Consider the following 27,347-nt stretch of genomic DNA (forward strand, 5'->3'; position numbering starts at 1 on the left):
ACATCTCACAACATGACAGACTGTGGATTCTAGTCACCTACATTTGTCCTTGAGTTTTTTTAATGTAAAACAAGATTATTCAAATGAGTATATGACAAATGATTCACTCAATTATGATAAAGGAAAAATCCAAGGCAGTATCTGTAAGTGCAATTGAATTTCTCTGATATCTCCTAGGCACTGTTATTGTCAACCAGATCATGTTCTATTGCTCTTGTTTTAAATCTGAGCATAACTTTACCATGCAGGAAAAGAAACACTCAAACAAAAACTCATTTTCAGACTCCATCATAAGTTCTGTCAAGCATAAAGTTTACAAGTGTAACAATGGCAGCTGTTCCCATGAGTAAGAACAGCTGGGAAAAAACAGAACCAGAGTCATTATCTTTCAGGTTATGATCTACTAGAACAATGCCCAAAATATCAACAATGACACAGAATGAGAGCATTTAACCTCTGATAACTCTTTGTAAGTTTGTGTTTCATTTCACTAAAAGAAATTAACAGTATCATATATTTGAAAAAAATATATCTCAGCATTACTCCAACACTTGAGGTGTAAACCTATTTATTTTAAATATTTTGAGCTGGTTGTATTCAGGATAAATATTAGTAACTGTATTGCCTTGAAAGATCACAATTTAAAACAAATAGACTTTTGGGGAGACAAGTAATACAGGTTATGCTGTTTAAGTTATCAATAAAGTCGTATAATCCAGTTTCGATAGAGTCTTCCACAGTTAGTATATACACCCACTATGTCCAGATGACAAAGGATGCAAAAACATCTTGTCAACCTTATGTTCTATGGGTACGAGTTAGAATTAAAAATTCAAAAGTAGATTTAAGGAAAATCTTAAGGAAAAATTTAGAAAAGAATACAATGAATTGGGGAAAGAAAAGATGTAATTCAAACAGAGTCAGGAGTAAAGTGTTATAAATTTAATGAGAATAATAGTTGGAGCATATAACATTTTAATAATGATCTTGGCTGCATAAATAAAATGAATAAAAGTTTATTTTTTCTTGTTATGAATATCATAGAACAAAGAACAATCAACTTGGACATCAATCAGTTAACTACAAAGATTAGTTTAATACCTGGACCACTGGTATAAAAGACTCTAGAGTTTGAAAGAATTTAATATTAAGAGAAATCATTCAGGAAAAATGAGTCAGAGAAAAAGACAGGTAGCATATGCAACTATTATGCATCCTTTCTGTCCTTAGAATTTCATGTTTAATAGAAAATCTTTTTTTTTTTTTTTTTTTAGAAACTTGCTTTCATTATTTTATTGATTCATGGATTATTTCTACAAGAGAAATAATTTCACTTGTTTTTATTGGGAACACATTTACTTTTTTTTTTCTTTCTTTTTTTTTTTTAATTAATTTATTTACTTTTTAAATACATTTGTCTCTGCCTTCCCCCCACCTCTTTCCCTTGCCCCCTCCCACTTTCCCTCCCTCAGCTCTTCCCCTTTGGTTTTGTCCATGAGTCCTTGCTATATGTTCCTTGACTTTCCCCTTCCCTTCCCTTTCCCTGCCCCCCCCTTCCCTCTTGTCTCTGTTGATTTCTTTTCCTTTCAGTGTTGCTGGTCATATTTTCCTTGCTTCTTTGCATTGTTGGTTAGGTTCCGCTTATAGGTGAGATCATATGGTATTTGTCTTTCGCCCCCTGGCTTATTTCGCTTAGCATGATGCTCTCCAGTTCCATCCATGCTGTCGCAAAGTTTAGTACTTCTTTTTTTCTTTCTGCTGCGTAGTATTCCATTGTGTATATGTACCATAATTTTTTGATCCAGTCATTAATAGAAAATCTTAATTCAAGTACTGTAGATGACTGATGAGGATACAACATAAATAACATCATGGCTTACTGAAAAAGCCTAAGTTTTAGGATAAAGCAGAACACAGATTTAGTCAGCAAATCACAATTAATCAAGTTTAGCAAGTATTTTCTATATGCCCAGGAATCTTCTGTAGCTCTACACTGATTATCATTTCAATAAATTCTTCCAACCAGCCTATAATTTTGCATTATTTATTATTTTCACTTTATATTATATGGTTAATGCTAGACATGGTGCTTCCACCACTTGTGATGGAAGGCTGGCCAGAGGGCCCCTCTTCAGAAGGAATGTATATTGTCTTAAGGAGCAGAATGTGTCTCACTCTTTATCTCTCCCAGGGATCAGTTTCTTGCTTGGTGATTGCCTCTTGACCTTTCCTCCTGCGTGATACATACTGATGTAATATGGTTCTGCACTACATGGAGGTTTATGCAACATGGACCAGTGCCACCTTTGTCTGGAAGCCTTTATTGCAAGCCTCACACCAGGGGAAGCACAGTTGTGCTTTGCCACCAATGGTATTCCCTGTAATATGAATAATAAAGGTTATGCCTGCTCCATCAAGTCCTCCACGTGTGTGTGTGCGCGTGCGCGCGCGTGCGCTCGCATGAGCGTGTGTGTTTTGGTTTATCCAAACAAGTGGGTGAGATTCCCAGGCTCAGCCACCTGCATTATAGTTGGAATAGGTGGCAGGATTTGGATACTCCAAAAAAATTCCCCAAGTTGCATGAACTGTGGATGACACTATGCTGAAAAGTGGTTGCTGGGGGGAATCCTGGGCTGGCCAGCAAGTTCTATGTGGTTTGAGGTGACAAAACTTCTTGATTCATGTGGACCTCTGTGGGACTGTGGGGACTCCTCCAAAATTCCCACCAATATCCTACAGGCATCCTAAGGTGTAACACTCTCCTGCAGCATGTAGGAGAGTGTTGCACCTTAGGAAAAAAGAAAGGCCTCCTCCATGTTGCTACTGCCATTGGTTGGCTGATGCTGCCACCACTGCAGAATATGACTGAGAAGAAGGGAGAGGCATGCACTGTGTTTAGAAGAGGAACTGAAAATAGAAAGGGATATGTGTCTCATACAAGAGGACAATAAGGATGCCCTATGAAGACAGTGCAAACAGAGCAGTGAGCAATTACAGGACATAGTGTGATGCTTCACCAAGTTATGGGGACTGTCGCTAGCACATCAGTATGCCAGCAATTGTAGAGCAGTCTGACTGCAATCCCCTTAAGTGGGATCTTTTGGTCAAAAGTGTAAGTGACTCAGACATAGAAAGTAGAGATCATAGTGGATGAAGATGGGGAGAATATAAAGGTAGAAGAAAGGAAGTGTATGGCTCATCTTATCATGACCCAGAAGATTAAGACCTAACAGCCACGGATGCTGCAGGGCATTCAAGTGCTGCCTCCCTAGCAGACCTCACACACTATGATGTGCCCATACATCCTTGCTGAACTAGTAGAGCTGGCTGTTAAATTCAGACAGAAAGAGTCCAAATCCATCATGAGATGACCATTGCACCTGTGGGATATAGGGTCTCATCACATTTTGTTTATAGGGGATGAATTGAAATATATGTCCTCCATCACCACTCACCCTTTTTCAGGACAAAGGATCCACAGTGCTGGTCACACAGCTATCTCTTCTTGTGGCTAATGACTGGCTTCAGAGTAGCATGGTCTAATGAGGGGAATCTATCTTCCTGTAACCCATTCTGGACCAGTTTATAGGAACTCTAGCTGTTCATCCAGGAACTAGGCATGTGACATGCCATCTATAACCTACAGTCCAGTGGGCCAGGTATGGAAATGTTTACTGCAAGATGAGGGATCGATCATGCAGACAGTGCCCCTGGCTTGCTTTGGCACCCTGATATCTATTTTGTCCTCCAAGGTGGGCAATTATGTATAAAAGGTAGCATAGACAGTAGCTGATCTAGGGGAGGTAGAATTTACTGAGATGAAAGGAATAAGACCAGTAGAAAAGAAGGACAAAGAAAGATAAAAGGGAGAAAATCTAACTGAAAAAGTAAGCAGAAAGCTCCTGTGAAAGTAACCTGCAAACAGCTATGGAATAATCTGGTAAGAGCTGGAGTAGAGAAAGACAAAATAGACAAAAAGCCTAAGCCTGTCTTTGTGAGCCTGTGGCAGCAGCTGAAACCTGAGCAACAGTTCCAGCCTATAGCGACACCTACTGTGTGAACATTGGAATGAACACCATCAACCAAGATGCTCCCTTTGGTGTTCCCGGAGCCAATGCCCCGTTTGACTGATTTTATGCCTGTCCCACTTGTGGAATTACCTTACCTCCTGCTCATCTGGAGGATGACCCATTGGGAGGTATCTATGCATAGGGGGATGGTCGAGGGACCTGCTTATGGTAACCCACTGGGGTCTGGAGGCCACATGTAGAGCTTCCTATGTACTGGTCCACAAGGAATGTACAGAGTGTTGGCTTTAGCTGATACAGATGCAGAATGTACTCTTACTCATAGTAACCCAGAAAGATTTAAGGGAGCCCATAACTGCCATTGATGGCTAAGGAGGACAGTCTATTTGGGTGTGAATTGTGACATTAACATTTGGTGTAGGGCATTTATCACCATGCTTCCATAAGGTATATCTTTCCCCTATCCCAGAGTATATCCTAGGAATTGACTTTCTATTCATGCACCTACAGACCACCATTGGGGAGTTTCACATCTGGATAGGGATTATGAATGTCGTTTTGAGGGGTAATGCCAAACACACCCCTGTGTCACTTTGGCTCCCCATAGAGTAGTGGCCACCAAACAATACCTTCCAGGTAGCCATAAGGATACCATAGAAGCAGTGGCTAGGATTAACATCATCGAACCAGCACACAGCCCTTACAACTTACCTGTGTGGCCAGGCCAGGAACCAGATGGAACTTTATATATGACTGTAGATTATAGAGAACTACATAAGGTAATTCCTTCTCTTTTGCAGCCATACCTAGCATAACCAGCCTCCTAAAACAGCTTAGTCCTGAGCTGGGCATGTGCTACTATGTACTAGACTTAGCTAATGCTTTGTTTTCAATAAACATATACCCCAATAGTCTAGATCAATTTGCCTTCACCAGGGAAGGCTGCCAGTGGACATTTACTTTTTTGCCTCAGGGTTACTTGTAGAGCCCTACTATTTGCCATGGCCTGTGGCTGAAGAATTAGCTGCATGGACTGTACCATCCCCTCTGAAGCTGTACCATTGCATTGATGACATCATGCTAAATTCTAATTCTCTCAGAGAGTTGGAATGCTGCTCCTTTGCTGTTGGCTCATGTACAGGGCCAAGTATGGGCAGTCAATTCTGACAAAGTCCAGGGACCTGGCTTGTCCATCAAATTCTTGGTAGTTGTTTGATTGGGAAAGACAAAGGTGATGCCTGCTGCCATGATAGATAAGATTCAAGCTTTCCCCATCCCACAAAAACCGAAGCTATTCAGGAATTTTTAGGGTTGTTAGGCTATCACTGGGTTTTTATACCACACTTATCTCACAAGTGAACCCTCTATATCACCTAACCCACAAAAGAGCCACCTGGGATTCTGGGGAAGAGCATGACCAGGACTTTAAGGCTGCTAAACAAGTAGTAAAGACCATAAAGCACTGGGGGTCATAGATCAATCTCAGGTGTGTGATTTGGACATCCACGTAACCCCAGAAGGCTATGCTTGGGGCCTCTGGCAACTGCTAGGATGCACCAAAGTGCCAATTTGTTTCTATTCCCAGCTCTGGAAGGGAGCGGAGGCTCAATCAACCTGATAGAACAAGTGAATGCTATTTACCAAGCTCTCCTGGCTACTGAAGCCATCCCCAAACTTGCTGAGGTTCAATTACATACTATCTACCCCACTTCTAGTTGTGTACAGGACCTTTTAAACTGACCCAAGAACTCAGCAGCATGGACACCCACTCTGACAAAGTGGAATGCATATCTCTAGTAGAAAAACAAACTGGTGGCTTGCCCTCTGAGCCAAAAATTGCAGCAGCTCCTATGCCTGGTTACTTATCAAGATGCAGACATAGAAGTTCCTGCTCCCCTTCCCATGCCTTGGCCTACTATTAAAGAGGGACAAGACCCTGTACCTGAGGACACTTGGTACACTGATGGCTCTTGCCAGTCTCAGGCATCCACCTTGAGGGCAGTAGCCTATCAGCTCAGCACAAACAACACATGGATAGAAAATAGCTCAGGACAAAGTAGCCAATGGGCTGAGTTAAGAGCCTTCTGAATAGTCATAATCTGAGAACCAGGGCTGGTAGTGATTTGCACAGACAGCTAGGCAGTATAGAGAGGACTAACTCTATGGTTGCCCTGTTGGCAATTAGATGACTGCGCAGAAAAGCGCCTTTGCTGGCTACTCTAAGATATGGGTGGCCTGTGATGGGTGGACACTCAACTGACCCACTAATAGGCTCATTATATTGCTTCCTTACACTATCTGAAGGTTCATGCTGTGCCCTGACATGTGTGGACACAACTACTGGCTTGCTGCAAGCATACCCAGGCCAGTGGGCCACACAGCGAGCCACCATCTGAGGCTTAAAACAGCTATATGCTGCCTGTTGCCTGTGGGACCCTGGACATCATTAAAAGCAACCAAGCCACCTTTATAGATTGAAAATTCTATCTACCATACAACCCTACCAGAGCTGGGCTCATTGAGAGATACAATGGACTCTTGAAAGATTCTCTGAAGATTGACTCTGTCTCATTCCAGGGTTGGATGACTTGTCTTTTTGACTCTTATGAGCTTTGAACAAATGGCCTAGGGTAAGACAAGGAACTCCTGTCAACCTTCTCACTGGACTTGGAACAGTACCTATCTGCCTACAATTAAGCACCCAGGAGCCTTGGCTGCACCCTGGACTAGGGTAACAACATAACATGCTCTTGTCAGCACCTCAAAACATACCCTCAGGGAAAAGCACCCTCAACTGGCCTTGGCAGATGCAGGTAGAATCCTGTTGGTGTTCCTTGGGAAGAGGGACCTGTAATAGGGTTACAAATGGCACCAATTGTAACAGCCTCCTGACCCTTGTTTGTTATAACTCACAGCAGACCTCAATTCTTAATGGAACTTACATAGCCTCAGTTTAGCAGGTATGCACACCTCTTTTGGCCCTTTCAGTATAGGAAGCCCTTAGCCTACGGTCAGATAGGGCATGGTACTAACAACCAGGACATTCACTGGTTAGTTAAATGATAATCAAAAACCAGACTGGTGCTTGTGTATTGCCAGGCCACCAAGATTTGCCTCTGTTGGTTCCTATTAAATATCTTTCTTATCACCCCTAGACTTTGCTCTGGGAACTCCTTTCTATAGTGGGCTGGTATGCTAGCAGTTGTCAGCAGTGGCTCTGATTGTTGGGTCTGCACTGTATTACCCACTGATGCTTTGGCCAGCCTACCATAGTGGATCCACCCTGCAAACCAGATATGTTGGCTGCAAGGCTGGAAGACTTCTGACCCTCTCTTCAAGTAGACACATGAAAAAAATATCTTCCCTGATGAGAGAAAAGGCTAACCACATCAAGCCATGGCTAACGTATGTGGTGTGGGATGGCAAGGTGTGGGATGGCTGTCAGCATTATAGGTAGAAGTACAACAGCCCATACCTTTATGTATTGAATACAGAAATGGAAGTGCAAATGAGACTGTTCAGCTCATGGGGTGGATGCCGGCAGCCCTGTGTAAGGAAATTAAGGTAGTGACTGCTACAGACCACTGGTGGCAGTTTGCTAATGGGACGCAGGCCATCCTGTCCTATGGGGAGCACTGTGGACCTGGGTCAATATGGTTGACATGATCTCCCATTTAATTGGACCGGGTGTTGCACCTGGGGAGAACTGTATATCCCAGGACAAGTACTGAATACTCTTCTAGGTATCCCTCAGAATTGGGACTCCTTTCAGGCACACTATTGAGTTAAGTGTTCTGACTGGTGGTTCTACCCCCTAGCACTTTTTGTGCCCCCTACAGGTACCATTTTAATCCATGAAGTCATTAAGGCCCTGGCAAATTACATTACAATTAGTCCTTAATCACATTAGGCATACTATAGCTCTTATTTCTGATGAAGTAACTCAAATGAAGAAAGTTGTGCTGTAGAATAGAACATCATTAGAGTTACTTACTGCTGTTTAGGGGGGTACATGTGCCATTCTGTACACAGAGTGTTGTGTATATATACCTGATAATGCTCATAATGCATCCCAAGCCTTAACTGTCCTAGGAGCTGAAATCAGTTCTATATCGGCCATAGCTTCTGACCCCTTTAAGACTTGATGAAATTTTTTAGGTTCTTGGTGGCATTCTCTTTTCCTAGGTCTCTGATTTATATCTTCTGCTTTTACTCTTGGGGGATAGCCTGTACTGTATCTGTGGTTTATGGATGCAATGTGCCAACATGATCACCACACAGGTCCCCTATCGAAAGAATTAACATGAAAAACGTGAGGTGGAAGGGCAATGTTGAGTCAAGTGTGGGGTTAATGCTGGCAGACATGGCCCTTCCACCACCCATGAAGGAAGGCTGGCCAGAGAACCTCTGGCCAGAAGGAATTTGTATTTCTGAGGAACGAAATGTAGCTTCCTCCCGGTCTCTCCTGGGGATCGATTTCTTGCCCAGTGACTCCCTCTTGACCTTTCCTTCCTACATATACACACTGATGTAATGTGGCTCCAGGCTACACTTAGGTTTGTGCAATTTGGACCTATGCCACCTTTGTCTCGAGCCCCATATAATGAGCTTCAGACTAGGGAAGGCACAGTTCTGTTTTGCTGATCTGCTACCATCAGTCCTCCCTGTAATGTGAGTAATAGAGGCTATCTATGTCTGCTCCATCAGGTCCTCCTTGGTTTTTTTTGTTTTGTTTTATTTTGTTTTGTTTTGTTTTCGTTTATCTGAATGAGCAGTCGAGATCCTGGGGCTCAACCTCCTGCATTACATATAGATAATGGAAATCAGATACAGAGAAGTTAAATAACTTGGCCAAAGTCATAGAAGTAGTTAAGTGTCAGAGCTAAATTGTGAAATATTTCATTTCTCTGATCTATCACTAACTGGGTGACTCTAGGAAAGTCTTTACACTTTTTGTTATCTCACTGTGCTCTTCTGTGTAATATGACTAAAGCCTGTTTATGAGGTTACTGTGTGTTAGTATCAAAACCATTGGTTTCTTCAGAATAGTGGCTTTACTTCTGGTTGACATCATTATGACTATCATTAGAAATTTTTTGTGGAGGATGAAAGGAAGAAGAAAGGACCAACACCCTTCCCAGATGTCTAAAGTAAGGAAACTTCCCTAATTGCTTTTAATTGGTAGGTGATGGACTCTTGTAAATTAACCTATTTACCATAGTTCTGAAGACTCCCTATTTGCTTTGAGCTTCCAGTTGTATGTCTCATGCTGTGACTTTCCCTCCATCCACATTAATAAAATAAACTGAATGTTCCACACATCATAGATGCTAATGAGAGAAGGCAGTAAGTCCAGAGATAGAGAGGTACTGGATGGCTGCTTAAATAATTTTTTATTTTTATTGATATCTCTGTCGATCAAGAGAGCTATAATATTCTCCTCAGCTTGAGTAAACTTTAGACAGGTGTCTTTCTGACTGTGGACCCCTGACCTCTCTTAGAAAAATTACTTTAGAAAACTCATAGGTATAAACTCTTTCTCTATCTATTTGAGATGAAAATCTCTCAGCCTTTTGCACATTTTACAACCAAAATTGTCTTTCTCAAGATATTGGGAGCCACCACTTTAAAATGTAATCAAGGAAGACAGAAACTTTATCCACAGTTTCTGTGGGAGAGTAGGAGTACCAATTAGCAAATACAGATGCCTAATCATGTTGACCAACCTGCTCTCTAAAGTCCTCCAGCACTTTTATACTAGGTCACCCTAGCATTTAAAAATACTTCCATTTTTTGTTTCAACAAAGTTCAGTCTCTCTTTCTGTTGTACTAATCTTGACATTCATTGCAACAGTCTTGAATAAATTCTTTCTTTTCTATTCAATGCCATCTGATGCAATTTTTCTTCAGTGGTAGCGGGTTAAACAATCACTAAGTCAGATTACCAGACGTAAAATGAGAAGAAAAGTGCATTAGTGGATTACTTATGAGGAAAAAAAAGGATAATGCCAGCATTTTTCTGTGTGAGCTTTTTATGCAAAAGTACCAGCACCTTCATTACATTGTGATTGGGTCATGAAAGGAGGCATCCTCAAGATGCAGAAATTTTGGGAAAAACTGAAAAGAAGGAGGGAGGACAGGAAAAATAAATGACAGCCTTAAAAAAGAACAATTATAAAATTTATACTCTGAAGTCATAATAGACGTTTATGCAAATTAAAATGCATTTACATGCAAATTAAAAGGCATACTTTATGCAAATTTATGTGGCCCTCATGCTTATTTCACATATTTGGCTGTGACCTTATAAAGACCTAAGCAACAATTCATACCTAAAGTTTTAGGGCAGTTAGGCAAAGGAGAGGTCTACTGTGGGTTGATCTCCAAGTGACTGTGAGGTTTGGGACGAAGGGTGACTTCCAAATGATCTGGAATACTACGGAGAGGTCAGAGGAAGAAAACTCTTCCAACATGCCTCCCAAACTTAATGGGCAGCTATGCATTTCAGAGCTCTTGGTAACAAAAAACTCTGCATTCGCTGAGCAGCATTGAGCCCTGGTAAGCAGAGCAGACTTTTCTTGGAGCAAGAGGATCTTTGAAAAGCACTTGCTACATCTTCAAAAAAAAGCAGTGCCAATTCTGTCCCTTTAACCAGAAGAGTGTCTAGCTGTGAGATCTTGGGAGAATGAAAGACAATTTTTGAGTCTCAGGTCTTTAACCATAACAGAAATAAAAGTCTCTAGTAAAAAGAAGTATTGTGATGTTTAATGCTACACTGACACAGAGAAGGCACAAAATATAGAAAGCTGCTATTGTCTTTACTGTCATTACAATTATTGTACTTTTCCCACTTTTTATTCCCAACTACCAACCATAAAAACCATACTTTACTTGACTATAAGTTCTTCTGTGAGTGTGTTGGTGTGTGCGTGTTCTTCAGGTAACAAATGTGTGATTGTGATTACTTGAGAAATACGTTCCAAGCAGCTGAAGGCCTAGACAAATTAATGTCTACTGTATTACTGTAATGACATACAGAATATTTGCTCAATAATTAATTTTGACTAACTTTCCAAATTTCACACTCTATTAGTTTTCTAGGACTTCAGTAACAAAGTGCTACAGAATGTGTGGATTTAACAACAGGCATTTATTTTCTCATACTTCTGGAGGCTGGGAGTCTAAAATCAAAGGACTGGCAGGGTTGGCTCCTCCTGAGGCCTCTACCTTTAGTTTGTAGATGACCAACTTTTCCCGGTGTCTATCCTTTGTATGTGTGGGTGTCCAAATTCCCTCTTCTAATTAGGATACCAGTCATATTAGATAGGGGCTCCTCTTAATGATCTCATTTTAACTTAATTACTTGTCTAAAAGATCATGTCTCCATATATGATCACATTCTCAAGTATTAGGTATTAGGACTTATATTCAGACTTTGTGAGGGACACAATTCAGCCTATAATTCAGCACATACCTTGCCTTCATAAACATCTGTTTTACCTCATCCATTATATTTTTCATTATTTGTAATTTTTATCTTGGTATTTAATTATTCAGACCTGTTTTAAACTTGATTCAATACAGAAAATGCATAGTACAGATACTTGAGTTGGTGTCAGCCAACCTCTTCAGATAAAACAAGCTAAGACCTTGTATAAGAATGCAAGATAGATAGAATAAGATTGTTAATTCCTAGAGAGTAAGCTCTAAACATTGTTATTCCTATATAAATCCCACAGTGCTCATGTATTACAGAAAATTCAGAGTAAATGCCTATTGGTAGAATAAGTGAATCAATGAATAAATAAGAATCAGAAAGTAACAGCTAATATAATCTGTTTCTTCTATATAATTTTGTTGCTTTATTGAAGACTCTTCGGAGCCACCTAACTAGGGAATCTTCAATTTGATAAATGGCCTGAAGATCCATATTAATCTATACAGTAGCCTGAAATTCATCTTGAGATTTTCCAACATTTCCAGAGTTCTATGAATGTTCCTCCAGAAGTGTGGAGATTATCTCAAAGAAGTAATCTACCGAGGTCCTGAGCAGACTCCTGAGGAAAAAAAGACAAGAATACCACACAGCAAATATGATTGAAAGCAATACATTTAATAATAAAAATGATAGGTCATTGTGTTTTTCTTTTAGGAGGACCAATTTTATTCACTCTGAGTAACATGCTTAATGTGCAAATAGGCACATGCTCCATTTAATCCAAAAATGATTGTTTCTTCAAATAATGAAATAAATTGGCTATTCTGACAAAAGTAATCTACCAAGATGCTAACCATTGTGTTACACCTATGGAGAAATTTGTGTAAGTGTATAGTTGTCCATTTTAAAGGGAAATGTGTCATTTATTTTTTAAAGAAATTTGTAGCTTCTGTAACTCCACAATTTATCCCATTCATAATTTTCAAATCCCTATTTCACACTTTTTCTTACTTTAAAACAGAATAATTAAAAAAAAATTAAGATAGATGATAGATAAATAAAATAGAGGCAGATAAAATCACTGAAACTGTAACTTTTGTCTAGAAAGAGATTATTGTTACTGACATATATTTTAATTCTCTGTTATTTTGTTTTTGTTTTAATCAAAACAAAAGAGAAAGAAGAGGGAAGGAAAAGGAAACAATTGCATATTTCTAAGTGCTTTATCAGAACATGAGTTTAGAGGTTGTGTTACAGTCCCTAGTGGAAATGCTTTCATCACAAACCACATGACAGTATGATACAATTTATCATGATTGTCATTCTAGGCTCAAGAGAGAGCAGAAATAGAATCCTAGAGGCTCTTTGTGGGAGAACCCAAGCACAGCAGAGCACGGTTAAACCTCAGAAAATCATTTTGGTCTTTGGACACTAGCTGCTGGCTACTTATTTTCACAAATCAGTAACTGGCCTTAATTTTCCAATCTTAACTCTTAAACTGGCTGGAATGAATATTAATCAACAAATATTCAAGAGGATACAATCACACAAGTTCATAAACATGCTTCCCAAAACTCAACAACCACATATTGTATGTTCTTTTAATTCTTTGTATAAAGTTATTTCAAATTTAGTTCTTTTCTTTTTATTTTTTTCTCTAACTGCATTTTAATGCCTCATGAGCTTTTCAACTTCTGGCAGAATATTGACTTGAGCTAAGAGTTTATCTCTAATTTGAGGAATGTCTTATAAAGAAGGGAATGAGGTGAGTTTTCTGCAATTAGCAATATAGAAGTCAATTAAGATGCCTTCTGGAAATCTCTAATAGATAGAGGGTAAGTTAAAATGAAAGCAGGCAGCCATCAGAACTTGGCAATGTGGGAACACTTTCTGTGTGACACACTATCCAATTTTACCTTTCTTTAAACTGGATAACTTGCTTTTAGTTTGTCTGATTTTTATCATTAGCACAACTGTACATACAATTGTCATACTAAGGTCTATCCAAAAAATATCCAACCATTTACTATAAAAAATAGACGCATTTATTGAAGAAGATACAAGATACAAGAAACAGGTATTTCATACATGTAGGAAATGATGCCTCAGTCTCCTTCAAAGTAGGCACCTTGGAACCTCACACAGTTCTCCCAATCACCACCAGCTGCTCCACAGTATTTTCCTGAATCTCATCAATGGTCTGAAATCTCTTCCCTTTCTTTTCTTTCTTTAAGTTTTTTAATTTTTAAATCATGTTTATTATAGTTGTCTCAATTTTTCCCCCTTTACCTCCTCCACACATCCCACCCCCACCCTCTGCTCCCATAGTCGATTACCACTCTGTTGTCTGTGTCCATGAGTCATTAATACATGTTCTTTGGCTAGTCCCTTTCCCTTTTTTCCACCATTGTCCTCTTTCTCCATCTCCTCTGGTCACTTTCAGTCTGCTCCATGTTTCCATGCCTCTGGTTTATTTTGTTCATTAGTTTATTTTGTTGACTAGAGTCCACTTGTAGGCAAGATCATATGGTATTTGTCTTTCATCAACTGGCTTATTTCACTTAGCTTAATATTCTCCAGTTCCAACCATGTTGTCACAAAAGGTAGGAGTTCCCTCCCTCCCTCCCTCCCTTCCTTCTTTCCTGCCTTCTCTTTCTTTATTTCCTTTTCTTTTCCTTTCTTTCTTTCTTTTTCTTTCTTTCTCTCTCTTTCTCTCTTCTTTCTTAAATGCAGATTGATTTTATTTAGTTTTTTAAAAGTCAAAATTAATTATAAAATATTAAAAAATTTAAAACCATGATAAAGTCTCAACAATTAAACCAACATTACACAGGCACAGAAATAATCAAGTAGCTCAAGGAAATATAATGAGCATTCTAGAGACAAATGTATATATCTGTCTAATAATGTAATATATGATTAAGTTGATATTTCAAATGAATGGGTAAACTAAGGCTTATTTAACAAATAAGGTGCATGGACCTCTATAACTTGAAATAAAACAAATATAGAGCCCTATTTCACACATTATACAAGAACTATTCTGGTGAGTTAAAAATCAGTATGTAGAAATTTTTTCCCTTTCAAAGGTGATTTTAGTTTAGGGAAAATCCAGGAGTCACAGGGTGCCAAATCTGGGCTGTAGAGGGGCTGAGTTACTTGGATAATTTGATGTTTTCCCCCACAAACTCTGTCCAAGATGTGATGAATGAGTATGTTGTCGTGATGAAGCTGCCAATCACAAGCTGCCCATAGCTGTGGCCTTCTGAATCATCTGAATAGTTTCTGCAGAAGAATGGTAAAGCTTGATGCAGAATTTGATACAGATTCCTTCCCCTACCTGCTCAGTGCTTTTGATTGTGATGGCCACACAGTGCACATGCTCACTCAAGGGCATCTACTGCCCCCAGTGAAGGGTACAATGAAGTTGTCATTGTACATATAGGTGCATTCCAGTCCACTCTCATTGTCTGCCAGGTTACATCGGTGTTGCACAAACCATTCACATTTTATTAACAATGGCTGTATTTTTTCTGGACAGACCTCATATTTTAATCTCTAGCAGGACTAATGATTACCGTTGTTCTTTTTATTAAAACATTTCATCACTATGCTTATTTTTCCACATTAACTTTATATCCAACTGGCCTAGATAGTTATACAAATTTTGGCATCTTATTAGATACATGTTGACGATGCAAATAAACTTATGGAGAATTCACATTTGGAGGACGCTGAGTTTTCTTTTCCTAGAACACAGTGTGTTTTTTTTCCTTTGTTAAATTTTGTTTTTTCAGTGGTGCTTTAAAGTTGTTTTTATATAATCTTTGCACAGATGTTTAAAGTTATAGGTGTTTTATCATATTTATTGTTTTTTATATAGGACTTTTTCTTCAATTATATCTTCTAATTATTGCTTGTATGTATAAAAGCAACTGATTTATTTTTGTTTTATGCAATATTTTCAAACTTCCTTTTGTTTGCAATATTTTTAATCATTCTTTTAGTTTTTTAGGTATATATCATAAAGTAGAATTGATTTTTTACCTCTTTTTTCATTTTTATAACTGTAGTTTTAAAATTTTATTTCACTTATTTTTGCCTAGTTCTTTATTTACAACATTAAATGATAACAGTTATATAATTACACTTGTTTTGTTTCAGACTTTAGTGGGATTGTTTCAGTGTTTTCTGTTTCAAGCATTTTGCTGACTTTTGGGTTTATTTATCTATGTAGCTAATTATCTATCCATCAATATCTTTATATATCTATGTGTATATATATATGTGTGTGTGCACATATATATCATGATATATATGTGTGTGTGTGTATATATATATGCGCCTTTTTATCAAGTCTCTATTTTAACATAATACGTGTGTCAATTTGAGTCCTCTGAGAAGTAGATGCTCAAAAAGGATGACAAGCAAGAGGCTTATTGGGATAAATGCTTGAAAAGACTAAAGGGCAGAGAGCAGGATTAGATAATAGAGGCTTCGCCCTGTAGGGAAAGCATAGCAGCTGTGAAATAAGAGAAGGAAGAGTCTTTAATAGCGGTGAAGTCCTTAGAGAGTTTGGCAATAATGACAGGGAATTTCTGAGCTAAATTTTCCCATTGGAGGAGTTCTGTGAACCTGCAGGATGGGTCTCTGCTAGTTCCCTATCCCTGCTCACTACCTGACTGGAGAAGCCTGAGGGATGTATAATGTTAGTGTTTCATGTGGTGGTAGACCCAGATGGATGTCAGCTGGGTTGTCTGTTAGTTATGTGCTCACACAACTTTTCTTGAAGTACAGTTGAGGAGTGCATTTCCATGGTTTCTGCAATACTATACTTCTAATTAATTACTGAATTCTGCTTATTTTAAATATAAAATATTTGCATTTCTACTCTTAAGACATGCTGGAATTCACTTGAGGAAAATGGAGCTCCGTAGACTTCTAGATCTTAGACAATCCTCATGTTAATGTTTGACATAGAAGTTTGTGTACGTGTTTCTATCCCACTCTGCACATTTAGAAGATCAAATCTGAAATAGATGTTTATAACAGAAATTTTTTAAGCTAAAGATATTGAATTCAGAAAGGTTATTCTTTCGTGCTTCTTCAGAAACTCAAAATAAAAAGGAGAAAAAAGTACAAAGATTTTTACTTTGGAGAGTACTAGAAACACAAATCTTCATAAACTACATGAACTCTCGAATCAGATATAACTGGGTCCAAATCCTGGTTATTACTACAAATTATTTAACTCTCAGAGCTCAAGGTATTCCTTCTTTGAAGACAAAGGTATAAAATATTTCCCAGCATTCCATGCAATAGGTATAGGCATGTGACTAAGTTCATTTCAGAAGAATTCGAGTATGATATGTGCCACTTTCAGGACTGGCCATAAAAAACAGCTGCCATAGGCGGGGAGTGAGGTTGTAGGTTGGCTGAAAAAGGTGAAGTGATTAAGCAGAACAAACAAACAAACAAACAAAGAACAACTCATAGACACAGACAATGTTATGTTGCCAGAGAGGAAAGGGGCTTGGGGATATAAAAGAAGGTACAGGGGAGACAAATGGTGGTGAGATGAGACTTTACTTGGGGTGGTGAGCACACAATATACAATATACAGTTGATGTGTTTAAATCAGAGGTACACAAGCTGAGCTGGAGGTGTGGCTATGATGCCATGGCCTGCTCCTTTCTTTCCCAGCCTTCTATTCCTGAACTCGATCCAGGATGGGAATACAATGCTTATTATTCAAGGAAACGTGCATGACATCTCTCCATGGATTATCCATTGATGTGTTGTTGTTGGAGTATCTACTGAGACGTGAGGCCCTGCTGTGCCATATTACAGCAGCCGTGGGTGTAGGAACTGCCTGGGCATCAGCAGAGAAACTCCTCCTAGTCTGGCAGCACAGTGCTGTCCTCAGGATATATTGCAATATCCGTCTGAGAATTCCAGTGCCCAACTTGGGAAGACTCTAAAGGGAAGATTCCATCTGGGCCTTTTTTTCTTTTCTTTATAACTTAAAAAAATTGTTTACCTTTTGTCTGATATGTAAAGATTTACTCACCTAGAAAACTTTCAGGTGCCTTTTCCAAAAGAAAACAAACTATACACACACACACACACACACACACACATACACACACACAAACACACACACACATATACACATATATATATATAATTGTACATCTGAAACCTATATAATTTTATTAACCAATGTTGTCCCAATAAATTCAATTAAAAAAGTGTAACTATAAGATCCTCTTTTCATATAATTTATTTAGATCATAATGAGGCAGTAGGAGATTGCTGAACCATGAGATGGAAGGAGTATTACCTAGAGAGTCTCCTGGAAGAGAGCTGCCACTCTATTACATACACCCATCCTGGAATCTTACATAAGCAAGAAATTCACATGCTTATGATTTAGCTGTTCAATCATTAGGTCCATTTATTACTTAAATTGCTAATATATGATGAAGTGAGAATTTAATGCTAATGCATAATGTTTAATTCATAGTAGATGTTCAATTAATTTCTGATTTCATCTGTAGCATGACCATAAGGAACTTGAAAATTTATAGTTTTAAAATAATAGAAATAAAATTTAAATAAGCTAAATAACTTAAATCTAAGATATTTTTAGGGTATATACAAATTGTAATCAGGTTCTTATTAATTTGTTATTGTATAGCACATTACTGCCTATAGAATAATAGCAGCACAGGAACTGTAGCACTGGAATGATTTCTGCAGCTATTTGGATATGGGAAGATATTACTCACTCACATACATGAGATTTAAGATAAACCTTCATCCAACACATATGGTTCCTCCTACCATAATAGTGCAGAAATAATATTTTATAGCTGACATTTTAGTGAGTAAGATCTGAGGAAAATCCATGACACTATATTTTTGTGACTAGACAATGTCTCTACTTTCATGAGTTTAACAATATCTAAATAATATCTTTTAACAACTTTGATGTGTCTGTTACTATGAGAGGTATGTAAATTTTATCTTATATGTCACTCAGAAATACATACTAACTGCATATTCTAATTATTAACAGGAGAAAGTAAAGATTTCTTAATTCTCAGCTACAATACTAGACCTAACTCTATTTTTAACACTAACTCTAAATCAAATCTTAACCCTGTCCGTCTGGGACTGAAGATTTGTGCATAAGTACATAAAACAATAGAATAGCATTCATGGAAGGGCTGGCAGAAAACATTTTACACTCAATCTCATGTAAACCTCACATTTGTCCTTTGAAATAGATATTTCCCATTATCTACAGATGGCATAGGTGCAGTTCAATGAAGGTAAATAAATATGGGGAATGAGACCCAAGAATACAATGTTAAGCCTAAACTTGATTATAAGCCTGAATGTGCCCAACCCATGTTCCCTTTATCAGCAACACTAATTTACCATGAGTTATCTATAATTGGATATATTCCCAAAGCTTACTGTTCAAAAAACTTAAACTTTTAATGATTAATTTGTAAGAAAACTTTTCTAAAACCCAACTTTTCTTATCATGGATTTGTGTTACGCTTATCTCTTGCAACACTATACCAATGGTGCTAAGGTATAGCACCATCAAGGGTATTAACTACTAACTATGGGGTTTTTGTTAATTACACTTTCTCTGATCTTTATTTTCCACATGTAGCAAATATACATGTGCCACTTATCTCACAGGATTATCATATTCATTAATGAGATGCGTAAAAAGTGCTTTGAAATCTAAGAAGTGCTATACAAATATTACCTAATTTTTTGCCACTAAAACATAAAGATTTCAGCATTCATAACTTCTTCAGGTAGTCTGAACAACAGTTCACATCACTGGGTATTTACTCACCTATTTGCATATGTGTCAGTATACAACGTAGTATCTTACTATTTGTCTTAATTGGACAGGTAGGTGTATATATTGTTATGTGTGATTATGTGTGTGTGTTTGTGTGTATGATATGTGGCAAAGGGATCTTTCTATTTTAGTTTTACTTACATATTTGCAATTGTTAGGCACTCTTGATTTCCTTTTCAACACAATAAATAATTCTTTATTTAAAAAGTTTACCTTTATCTACTTTATAATCAGTTATCTTCTCTGTGCATTTAGGAGATAGCATTGATTCCACATGTCCCACTCCAGCTCTAAAATTCTCTGTTTTCTTTGCTATCTGAATTGTCTCCAAGTTTTCCCCATGCCTTTGAGGTTTATGTTCACAGATGATTGAATTAAGCCACAGAGATGATGAAGGCTGGAGCAGGATTATATGCTATTTTCAAAGAGTTTATCATGGCTGTTTTATCATGAAACTTAAACTTAAATTCTATATTGAAGTTGAATAATACTGCTTTTTAAAAAGTTAAAAATTGTTTTAAAAATATATAATTACCTGGAACTTTAGTAGTATGTCTTTGGATACGTAGGAGATAATTATAGAATCTCTTTTTTAAAAAAAGTAGAATATTAAATATTAAGAAAAGAGGGTTTGGGGAGGCAGTTTTTGAACACAAAGACAATGTGAAAAATGTTACAGTCAAATGCTCATGTTTAATTAAGAAAGTTCTCCTGATGGCCAGTTGGATAAACTATTGTCCATAAATAAATTATAAATTATGGGATAATGAAACAACAGCTGGTTAGAGTTTGTCTGAAATGTATTTGTGTATGTACATACTCACATATACCAACATATATACACACAAATATGTATTAGGAGCAAATACTTTTCATTACATTCATCTTCTAAGCAACATGAAAAATACCAATAATCATATTTATGAAGGCAGTATTTTGTGCTCCAGTGATGTTTTTATTTCATTCTAACATTTAAAAACTTCATGCGGGAATAACCTCTTCTAATATAAGTTCTATTTTGGACAGAATAAGGCTGGCTAGCTGGTGTCAGAGTTTTAAGGGCAGCTCATCAGGTTCTTCATGCTGGTACCCCTGCTGCTACAGCTTCGGTCCTCCTAAAATCACCGCTCTGACAGCCACTTGTGTAGGTGCCAAAGCACATGCTTAGTTCTGGGTTAGAAGGCACGTTTTACTTTTTCATGTGCCAACATTCAAGAACTTCAATATTAATATCCCAAAGACTGAACTGAATCCTGAGTGGCCTCTTGGTAATTCAGCAAGTGAGATGGAGAGAGAAAATATAAACATAGGGAGATTTTTTTAAAAAAATTGGTTGTTTCTAATTATTGCCTGCATCAAGGGGGATAAGGAACTATAGCATACTGATAGGAGGGCTTGAAAAGCTATGATGAATTACATATACGCAGTTTGCCAGTAACTCCAGAAATAATTTTGTTCATACATTAAGTTAATATTTATTATTCAATCTCTAATGGCAGTGAACAGAACCAAAATTTAAGCTGTTTCCCCTATTTTTTGCATTATAATTAGAGTTCTTGCATTAAAAAATTATTTAAAAATCAGATTTTATTTTTTTTTGTTTGTTTTGTTTTTTTTTTTCAGGGTTTTCTTTTCTTTTTTCATTTTATTTTTTTTTAATTTATTTACTTTTTAAATACATTTGTCTCTGCCTCTCCCCGACCTCTTTCCCTTGCCCCTTCCCACCTTCCCTCCCTCAGCTCTTCCCCTTTGGTTTTGTCCATGAGTCCTTGCTATATGTTCCTTTATTCGACAAAGGGGGCAGAAGCATAAAATGGAGCAATAACAGCCTCTTCAACAAATGGTGTTGGGAGAGCTGGACGGCTACATGCAAAAAATTGAAATTGGATCATCAGCTGACACCATACACAAAAGTAAACTCAAGATGGATAAAAGACTTAAATATAAGTTGCAACACCATAAAAGTCCTAGAGGAGAACATTGGCAGGAAACTCTCAGATATCCCACGCAGCAATTTTTTCACTGATATGTCTCCTAAAAATCAGATTTTAGAACGAAATCATAGTTTGAATTTTTTTAAAGATTTTATTTATTTATTTTTGGAGAAAGAGGAAGGGAGAGAGAAGGGGAGGGAGAAGGAGAGGGAGAGAAACATCAATGTGTGGTTGCCTCTAAAGCACCCGCTACTGGGGACCTGGCCTGCAATCCAGGCATATGCCCTGACTAGGAATCAAAGTGGAGACACTTTGGTTCTCAGGCCCGCACTCAATACACCGAGCCATACCAGCTAAGTGATTGAATTTTTAAATAAAATAGCTCAAATGACATTAAAATATTAGATATTTTATTTTGTCTAATAAATTAAGTAAAAAGGAAAAACTATCTTTTAAGGAATAAGTTTCCATATTCAAGTTACATAGGCAGAAGATATTTAAAATTACTGGAACTTTTAATGTCAATGAAGTACTTTTCTAATGAAGGGCTCAGGTCTACAGTAGTGAATTTTGTAAATGGGTGCTGATTAGGTTCAAAATCATGAATTTTAGAATATCATAACTTTATAAAAAGACAATTGCCTGAGGTAAACCTCTTAGGTCCACTCATGGTTGCTAGCCATTCATCCAAAGAGGATTTTACTTTTTGTAGGGTTAGGGAAGGCTTAGCTTAGTAACTTTATTTGTTCCAAGCATGCATTTATTTTTCTTGTTTTCTGTCTGGAAGAAAAACTTGGAAGAGTTCAAAAGCACTCTAACTTCCTTCTCTTAATGGTAATATCTTCCAACACAAAATGTTACAGATTTGAAAATTTTCTGTTTTAATCACTCTTTTTGACAGCATCAAATATAGCAGGTGTGCTATTTTTAAAAATCATCTTGTTTTATGATAGTCTTGAGATCCTTTAAACCTGTAGCATGTTTGTAAATTTTTATTTCTAAACCATCAATTTATGCTGAGTATTCACGATGCTAATTATCCATGAGAGTGTTAAATTATGAATAACACATGTCACAGAACCCACGGTGGTACATATTATAAACCCATCTGATTACCTTTCTTATTTTGATTACTGAAAAAAATCAGTCATTTCCTGGCAGTTAATCAAATGTCATAGAAATCCTCATTTTAGTTCCAGTAATCCTGCTTATTCCATTTATTTTTTGATTTATAAAAATTATCACTATAATAATATTTCAGATTTGATTACTGGTGAAGTTAAGACACTCATTTTTAGTCACATACCTTTTTACTATAAACAGGCTGTTAACTATCAGATGGTTAAATATTTTTTCATTAATTAAGAGTATTATAGATTTCTACAGCCTTCAATTTATTACTCAAGAATTTTGCATATAAGTCTCATTAAGCAAATATTCATTAATTATGATGTCACAAAATACAGAAGTCAACTTTTATGCACAAAAGCATCATTTTTTTTTCCAGAAAAGTAGTACTAAATCTTTGATTTTCACTATTACTCAGATCAACAGGCATTTACTAAAATTATTTTTCTCCTTGTTTTTAATGCCTTTTTTTATTCATTCACTCCCTCTTATCTGACCAGTTTATTCTTCATTCCTTTAATCAATTTAATATATGCATCCTCTTCAGATGTGTCCTTTTTGTGTGTGGTTTCACTTGCAAAAATTGTGTTCCTTGATTCTGCATATTGCTCTTGACCACCTACTCTCTCAGTGACAACTGCATCTTTGTAGACTAGTTATAGACACACATAGTCTCTTACAATGTACATCTATAAGACCTATCTATACAACTGTCTATTAAACAACTTAAGCACATGCCTTTCATGCTTCTCTCAATCTCAAAATAAACCTCTAAATGAACTTGCTTGCCCAGAGCAATTATCTTTTATTTAATCTCAATCTGAGTTAATGATACCATCATCTATTAGGAGCTTAACAAGAAAACAAGCTATAAGCAGTTCCCCATCACCTCTAGCCAGTCTACATCTAAAGAATAAACCATTTTATTCTTTCTTTTGTTTCATAGTAAATTTTACCATTTCATTTGATGACAAGACAGGTGAATAAATCACAAGTAACTTATTGCAGATTACTTGGAATGGCTATTGAATTAATATTTATGTTGGTACAGTGTCTGATTTAGAACCCCTCATGAAAAAAAATGTTAGATAAAACACAAATTTAGGTATTTGCAATTAGGCATGAGATAAAAAGGTGTATAACATTGATAGATAACTGAATATTTTAAAATAGCAAGAGCTAATGTGTATATAAAATATAAGACGAAGATGCAGCAGAACATTGTCTCACTAGATGAGAACCTCTACTTTTTTTTCTTAATTCATTCCAATATATTATGGATACATATAGAAGAAACTTGAGAAGGTACTTTAATACCTATAAAATACTTGCCAAAACAAGTGTCTCTGTGTTAGCTGCATCAAGAATTAAGTGTAGCCTTGGCCTGCGTGGCTCAGTTGGTTGCAATGTCATCCTGTAAACCAAAAGGTTATGGGTTCAATTCCTGGTCAGAGCACATGCCTGGGTTGCTGCACTGGTTCCAGGTTGGCACCCGTGTATGTGATTGATATTTCTCTCTCACATCAATATTTCTCTTGACCCATACCTAACTCTCCCTCTCTCTAATAATAATAATAATAATGATGATGATGATGATAATACAGATAAAATAAAAATTAAATGTAACTTTCAGTTTATATAGTAAGATGAAAATAACCATCTTTCTAATCAATAGTTTCTATTTTCAAAATGTCTCCCCAAATCTATTAAAAGCTTAATATACACATTACCACCTACTCCTTCTAGTCATCTCTCTTTCATATGGATTTCTGTGATTATCTACGTAATTTTCAGTTTCCTTTACTCCTTCTAAGTCATCTTGCATTCATATCTAGACTAATTTTTCCCAGAAAAAAATACTGGTCATTTCTCTTCTTGAAATATATTCTCTTAAGTATAGCTTTCCCACTAAGGTCAGGAACAAGGCAAGGGTGTCTGCTTTCATCGCATCTATTCAACATAGTATTGGAAGTTGTACCACAATGATAAAACAAGAAAAATAAATAAAATGCATCCAAATAGGGAAGGAGGAAGTAAAACTGTCATTGTCTGCAGATGACATGATAGTATACATAGAAAACCCTGCTGACTCCCCCCCAAAACTACTCAACCTAATAAGTGAATTTGGCAAAACAGCAGGATACAGAGTCAATATTCAGAAATCAAAGGAATTTTTGTACACCAACAATGAAATATAAGAAACAGAAAGTAGAAAAAAATCCCAGTTTTTATATCAACAAGAAAAATAAAGTACCTAGGAATAAACCTAACCATGGAGATAAATGACCTGTACTCATAATACTATACAACACTGAAGAAAGAAATTAAGGAAGACACAAATAAATAGAAGCATAAACTGTGTTCATAGATTGGAAGAATTAACATTACTAAAATGTCCATACTTCCCAAAGCAATTTATAGATTTAATGCAACCCCTATTAAAATACCAATGTCATATTTCACAGATATAGAACAAACATTTCAAAAATTTATATGGAACCATAAACATAAAGCCACAGTAACTTTGAGAAAGAAGAACAAAGTAGGAGTAATCACAATAACTGACATCAAACTATATTACAAAGCCACTGTAATCAACACAGTCTGGTACTGGCATAAGAACAGACACATGGATCAATGGAACAGAATAGAGAGACCAGAAATAAACTCATGCCCCTATGGTCCATTAATATTTGACAAAGGGGGCAGGAGTATAAAATAGAGTAAAAATAGCCTCTTCACCAAATAGTGTTGGGATATCTGGGCAGCTACATGCAAAAAAAATGAAACTCTGCTACCAACTTACACCATACACAACAATAAACTCAAGATGAATTAAAGACTTAACTATAAGTCACAACACCATAAAAGTCCTTGAGGAGAACATAGGCCAGAAACTCTCAGATATCCCATGCAAAAGTATTTTAACCGATATGTCCCCTAGAGCAAGGGACATGAAAGAAAGAATAAACAAATGGGACCTCATCAAAATAAGAAGCTTCTGCATGGCTAAAGAAACCATCAGCAAAATGAAAAGGGAACCAACTGCATGCGAAAATATATTTGCCAATGATACATCAGATAGGGGATTGAACTCCAAAATGTATAAAGAACTCATATGACTCCACTCCAGGAAGACAAACAATCCAATTAAAAAAATGGGCAAAGGAGCTGAACAGACATTTCTCCAAGTTGGACATACAAAAGCCCCAGAGACATATGAAAGGATGCTCATCATCATTAGATATCAGAGAGATGCAAATTAAAACCACAATGAGATACCACTTCACACCAGTCAGAATGACCATCAAAAACAAATCAACAAACAACAAGTGCTGACAAGGTTGTGGAGAAAAGGTGACCCTAGTACACTGCTAGTGGGAATGTAGACTGGTGCGGCCACTGTGAAATATAATATGGAATTTCCACAAAAACTAGAAATGGAACTTCCTTTTGACCTGGCAATTTCATTGCTGGGATTATACCCTAAGAATCCCAAAACCCCAATTCAAAAGAACCTTTGCACCCCAATGTTCATAGAAGCACAATTTACAATAGCCAAGTGCTGGAAGCAACCTAAGTGCCCATCAATAAATGAGTGGATCAAAAAACTGTGGTACATTTACAGAATGGAATACTACACAGTAGAAAGAAAGGAGGAACTCCTACCCTTCAAGACAGCCTGGATGGAACTGCAGAGTATTATGCTAACTGAAATAAGCCAGGCAGTGAAAGACAAATACCAATGATCTCACCTATAAGTGTAACCTAAGGGAGAAAACAAGCAAACAAAATAGAGCCAGAGGCATGAAAATAAAGAACAAATTGACAGTAACCAGAGGAGAAGGTGGAGGAGGATAATGGTGTAAATAAGGGGAAGGGTCATCAAGGAAGATGTATAAAGGACACATGGATAAATATAATGGGGGAGGGGAGGGGTGGGGAGGACTGAAGGTGGGAAGTGGGGGTGGATAGAGTCGGGGGAGAGAAATGGGTGGAAAATGGGGACAACTGTAACTGAAGAACAATGAAATCTGTTAAGTTTTACACTTCCTATGTAATGCAAATTCTTTAGTATGACATCTGACATAAAACTACATGACTCTTCCTACTGTAATGTTGGACTCTCTATTTTGTTACGTCAGACAATCCATATCTCGTGCTGTTCATATAATAGACAAGGTCTTCTCCATAATTCTGCCTGTTTATTATTTTTTTTTCTCTATTGGGACTTCCTTTAGCATCTTGTTTACATGTCAAACGCCAACTCACTCTTGAAAATTCTAATCAAAAGATACTTTCTCACTGAAGCCACCTATAGATACACAGTGAAGAATCAGATATTCTTTTCTGTGTACCCATAGCAACTGAGTATAAGTCCAATTTCACTTTATGTCTATTACATTGAATTTATATATTCATTTATGAATTCCTTATCAAGTTGAGTGAAACCCTCAAGAGAAGACTTTCATAGATATTTTTATTCATACAAGAATATTACAGTGTAGAGTGCAAAACAGGTCACCAAGAAATAATATGTATACATATAAATCAATGAAGTACAGGGTTTAGAAATAAGCTTTAGCTTTATGTACAAATACAATTATATGTACATGGAATTTTTCTACCAAAAGCAAACTTTGCACATTATTTAAATCCTGATGGAATCAGTATCATTGATAAAAAATGTCCTTAATAGAATTGTCTGGAGCTAACATGAGTTCTGAAAAAAATTAGAACATTTTGAAATACAAAATAAAACTTTTTCTTTGCAAATAAAGTATTGGTAAATTCAAAGCATCTTGAAACTCTAGTAATTAAGAATTCAAAGGAAAAATGATAATTTTAGGCTTAGTGTTAAAAAATTTAGAAAAGAAACTCAGAAGCATGAATAGAGAAATAGTAATAGAACTTGTGAATTATTTTGA

The sequence above is a fragment of the Pteronotus mesoamericanus genome, unplaced genomic scaffold (genome assembly GCF_021234165.1).
Source record: "Pteronotus mesoamericanus isolate MK-2021 breed Mesoamerican mustached bat unplaced genomic scaffold, CSHL_Meso_final contig_26, whole genome shotgun sequence".
NCBI classification, from domain to species: domain Eukaryota; kingdom Metazoa; phylum Chordata; class Mammalia; order Chiroptera; family Mormoopidae; genus Pteronotus; species Pteronotus mesoamericanus.